At 47.3% G+C, this 4,329-nt stretch overlaps 1 pseudogene; it reads left to right on the forward strand.

The window, feature by feature from the left end:
• Positions 1–1,373: 1,373 nt before the first annotated feature.
• Positions 1,374–4,126, forward strand: LOC131486292 (NADH dehydrogenase [ubiquinone] iron-sulfur protein 8, mitochondrial-like; annotated as a pseudogene).
• The last annotated feature ends 203 nt before the right edge of the window (positions 4,127–4,329 follow it).

Raw genomic sequence — 4,329 nt, forward strand, 5'->3', positions numbered from 1 at the left:
TTTGAGCTGGCTGGCTGGCTGAGGCAGATGATCTCACAGAAGGAATGGTTTTCAAAATATCTGACGCTGACCAATCAGTGCAGACAGCCAACCAACCTCAATGGTCACTGATCTTACATGCTACCTTTCCTCACCCATGGACTGGGCAGACCTAAGAGGGAAACAAACACAAGGCTGTGTTAGAGCAAGAGAAGGCTGCTCTAAATGGGGGAATGGGAAGCCAGCCCATCCCTCCTAATTCAAACCGTTCCAAGGAGAAGACACTGATGAAAAGAAGGAGGGAAAGAAGTTGAAGCAGACATAAGAGGTGGCAGAGATGGACAATGATGAAGCAGAAGCGGGGAAACAGAGGGAGAAGAAATAAACAGAGGAGAGTAGGAAAGGACACGGACGTAGAGGAGCAGACTGGGAACAAGGAAGAACAGTGAAGAAGTCCAAGGAAAGGGGAGGCTGAAAATTCAGCCAAGTAGAGGAGGAAAAAGAATGATGATGAAAGGTAAAGCAGAAAAAGAGAGGAGCTAAATCGTGATGAAAAATGGTAATGTTTCCGAGTGATCATTGGTCGCTCATACCATATAATGCAGGGGTCAGCAAACTTTTTCTATAAAGGGGTAGACAATGAATAGTTAAGCTTTGTGGATGGTACAGTCTTTGTTCAACTCACAACTCCGGTAGCTGGAAAGCAGTCCCAGACAATAAGTAAGCAAATGGGAGTGGCTGTGTTCCAGTGAAACCACAGAAACAGGCATTGGGCTGGATTTGGCCTGTGGATCATAGTTTGCTGACTCCCACGGACGAGGGTGGTTCTGAAATCTCTGGTACCTCCACAGTGCCCAGCATGACACAGGCACAGAAAACTAGAAAATATTAGAACCTCCTGGAACAGCCATTTTACAGCACCCCCCCCCCAAAAAATGGTCAAAATAGCAGCCATTTTCAATGGCTTTTTAATAACTTTTAACCTACAAAATGACAGTTTCCTGTGATTCAACCTCTCTGCTGCTTGATTGGTCATTTGCTCCCTGGCCCGTATGATACCCCCATGGTCTCTCTCTCCCAAATAGATCCCATGACAATGTACACGGAAGAGAAGCACTAGGTGGCTGATTCAGAGCCATATTCAGTGCTGGCTGTTAAGCTTTCAGATTGGCAGAGTTCTCCATCCTCTATAGGTCATGGCTCCACAGAGTTTCAGTCTGGGTCCCAGTACTGCTTCAGACACCAGAACCAAAAAACAAAACAAAACAAAAACGCTTTTTGTCTCTTTAATTTATAGCCTCCCCTATTTCCTCCCGTTTGGCTCCTAGAATGCCTCTAACTTAACTGCAGATCTAAGTTCATCTCCAATCACCATTAATTTCCCTAAGGGGCCTATGGTGCTTGGGAACAGCTTCAGTGATGGGAGGAAACAAGGTGTAGCCGAGGGGGTTCCCCTGGGTGTTGGAGCATGCTTAGCTCTCAAGCTCAGTATCAGAGAGGTAGGGGCTTACTCTGGCCTCAGGCTCAGACTTCTGACAATGACCTCACATTCTCTTGTTTTGTGATTGGGAAGAGCATCTTGCAGCCCCTGACATGGGCAATTCTTGCTTGGCCAAGGGTTTCTGTTTGGGGAAGCCAGAGCCACTACTCTATGGCCTCTGAGGCACCATGCAGGTCATGTGAGGTTGATTCTGTGGCTGGTTTTCTTTTGTTTATTTTCATTTGGTACCTAGCACGCTGGCCATCCTTCCAAGTTTGTCTTGGTTCCTGACCTCAACCATTCTTCAGCCACCAGTGGTCCTTCTCCCATCATTTCCCAGGGTAGCACAAGCCACCTTGTGAATTACCAGAGTAAAGAAATGGCCCAAGGGACATTGTCTTGAAGCCACACGATTGCCTGTAAGTAAAACTTGATGATGCCAAACATTCAGAAAAGGAAAAGGCAGCACGGGTCTAGCTTGACCACCCGATCTGCATTCCAAGGAGAACGAACACTCAGCTCTTGCGGGAAGGGAATCCTAACGTGTTACTCTCCTAGTCAATAAAGTGCAGAAACCCTTCTGTAGGCATTTTGCCTCTGCAGGAAAAAGTCCAGCTTGTATTTAGGAATGAATGAGTGTGCATGGGTGTGTTTGCATGAGCATATTTGCTTAAAAACATTTTCTAGTAACTGCTGACAACAGCAACCCTAAGCCACCAGACACGCGGTTCTCCCCATCTTGAAATGGCCTGTTTGCTCCCCAGAGAGGCAGCTGTGATGCTCCAAAGAATCATCCATGGCCTCCCCCGTCTCTGAAATCTACATGCCCTGACCCTTACTCCCCGGCCTCATCTGTCTTCCCAGCCTCTCTGCTCCTGTCACGCAAAGTTACTCAATACCCAGTAGGAACTAACCAGAGCCAAGGCACCATGTTCCCACAGCTCCCATCTTGCCATTCACTTTGTGTGGCTCGGTTCCTCTGCACTGTCACCACAGGGCACAGAAGGGGAGAGAGCTCCACATTTCCATCCCCAGCTTTGGGAACCAGATCATTCCTCCTCCTTTGTCCCGCACCAGTCACTACTGCCTCTGGTTGAACCCCTTCCCCACACCCTGCTATCTGCAGCCCAGCATGTGCTGTTTTTTGTAACCAAATCTCATGGCAGGCTGCAGGCAATCCGGTCATATCATCAATAGAGCTTCACCTTTTTCAGTCTACTTAGAGCTCAGGTTTAAATCTACCTAACTAGCTCTTTTATCTGCATTATCTTTCATACTCTTTTTTTTCTCTTTGAGGTCTTAGTTGATCCCGTTTGAAATGGTGGAAGAAAGAAGCTTTGTTTAAGATAGTCTGATTTACTATATCTTTCTCGTCTCTGTTTCTTCCTTTGTAAAAGGACTACTTCCTTTGTAAAAGTAACTACCCACTTGAGAAGGGCCCGCTGAGCCCATGCATCTGCAGGGAGCGTATACTGTGCCACTATCCATCCAGACCGGAGCGCAGCATCACCTGCAAGCTTTGCGAGGCTGTCTGCCCCGCCCAGGTCATCACCAGAGAGGTCCAGCCTCGGACCACCCGCTATGATAATCCACCCGGCCAAGTGCATCTACTGCGGCTTCTGCCAGGAGGCCTGCCCTGCAGACACCATCGTCAAGAGCCCCAACTTTGAGTTCTCTGTGGAGATGCACAAGGAGCTGCTGTTCAACAAGAAGATGCTCGACAACAGGGACAGGTGGGAGGCTGTGATCATGGCCACATCCAGGCCAACTACCTCTACCGCTGACGCCGTGCACCCAGCCGGCCTGCCCACAGCACGAGCTGCCCAATGAAAGAGCTCTGCCTTCTCCCCCTACCACCACCCCAACCCCCCGCCAGAAAAAGCATTGCCTCCTTTAGCAGTTGTTTGTTTCCATTGGTGGGGCCATCTTGAGATTTTTTTCTCTTAAGAAGTGAAAGATTACCTCCCCCTCTCAAGAATACTAGATAATTCATCAGTTTGAAACACGTTCCGGAGCCAGCTCTCTTGTATTCACTAAACCCTCCTTCCCACCTGATTAATAAATATGACTGCAGATGCCACTGGGTTCCTTCTGTTCTTGGAACAGATCCTACTTTTCCAGGGACAGGGTGGCTGACTCACAGCCCCCTGTGCTGCTTCTCTCCTGCTTGTGATAAAACAAACACAATAATTGTTTTAATGTTTATTTATTTTTGAGACAGAGAGAGAGAGAGAGAGAGAACAAGCAGGGGAGAGGCAGAGAGAGAGGGAGACAGAATCAAAGCAGGCTCCAGGCTCTCAGCTGTCAGCACAGAGCCTGTCATGGGGCTCGAACCCCCAAAATGTGAGATTGTGACCTTAGCGATCATGACCTGAGTCAAAGTCAGAAGCTCAACCAACTCTGACAGCCAGGTGCCCCACAAATCAATACTTTGAAACACACATGTACTCAATATTTTTTAAAAGAACACTTACATATGCTAATAAACTGTTCGATTACATTCACCTCTCTTTTGTATTAAAACTATGGTTTTTACATGCTTATCGCTCTAGCGTATTATTATGAACGCATCGCCTTTCACTGGCTCACCCTGTACCAATTTGCCATCATTGTATTCATTATTTGATGTTCACATGTCCACAGCCGGGTGAGTAGAAACTCCATCCAACACCATACTGATACTCTTGAAATCCCTTTGTTTTCAGGCCACAGCAACAAGATGCTGTTTTTTGTGTGTTTTTTCTTCATATCCTACAACCGGACTCCACCAACTTCCAAGAAATCCTGATTGCTTTGAGAACAGAATAATATTAGAAATGACAGTCCAAACTTCTCGCCTGTGTGTTGCAGAGAAGTGCCCAGCCTTTAAC

Source organism: Neofelis nebulosa, chromosome 9 (genome assembly GCF_028018385.1).
Source record: "Neofelis nebulosa isolate mNeoNeb1 chromosome 9, mNeoNeb1.pri, whole genome shotgun sequence".
In the NCBI taxonomy this organism is placed as follows: Eukaryota; Metazoa; Chordata; class Mammalia; order Carnivora; family Felidae; genus Neofelis; species Neofelis nebulosa.